Genomic DNA, 1011 nt, shown 5'->3' on the forward strand with positions numbered 1-1011 from the left:
GGTCTAATTTCTTCAACCAAATAAAGAGAATAGAAATCTATTTTCGCTTCTCATGCACTGGAATACAGGTAATCCCCTCAACACCAAACCTTCCCACAAATCTACCCTTTCGATATACAGGCTCGATGTTATTGGATCAAAGTGTTAGTATCTATAGATTATCTCTTTTTTTATAAAAGGAACTCCTTAATGCAATGTGCCCACAGCACCCCTCTCTCAGCCTCCAGAGCTGTGACATAAATTTTGGACCAAATTAGATAAGAGATCCAGTGGTTTCATCTGATATAAGCGTAATCTTCAACATCTCACTTTTTTGCTTGCATTTCTTCCTTTGTTTACATTTCTCTCTCTTGTATGTGTATCTTTTAAAGCTTAAATTGAAATTTTTGTTTCAAAAATGTAGACATACAACACGGTAACAGGCCCTTCCAGCCCATGAGCTTGTGCTGCCCAATTACACCCAATTAATCTCCAACCCTTGTGTATTTCAAACAGTGGAAGGAAACCGGTGCCATGAGGGAAAACCCACGCAGACACGGGGAGAACGTACAAACTCCTCACAGACAGTGTGGGATGCGAACCCCGGTCCCGATCCCTGGCGCTGTGACAGCGTTGCACTAGCGGCTACACTAACCATGCTGCCCTTTGGAAAGCACATCTTTTCTTGAGTATAGTTCTTTTTTGCACTACCTACAAGTAGAAATTCTGCCTGGCCTGCAGGAAAAAGAATCTCAGCGTTGTATGTGAGGTCATGTATCAACTCTGAAAATCTGAACTTTGAACTAATTTGTGAAAATAAGAGCATTGTATTTATGTATTAACATAAACTGTATTCCAGGGACCAAGGACTGAACAACATAAGATAATGATCTCCCAGGTAATTTACAACTTCCCGTTAGCTGGTAGTGACTGCAGCAAATGGCAGGACCTTCACCTCCTCAGGTCCAGGGATGGCTGTTTACAATAACAGTACTCGTATTGCAGTGCCATTTGTGGGTTGATTATAACACT

The sequence above is a fragment of the Narcine bancroftii genome, chromosome 13 (assembly GCF_036971445.1).
Source record: "Narcine bancroftii isolate sNarBan1 chromosome 13, sNarBan1.hap1, whole genome shotgun sequence".
NCBI lineage: Eukaryota > Metazoa > Chordata > Chondrichthyes > Torpediniformes > Narcinidae > Narcine > Narcine bancroftii.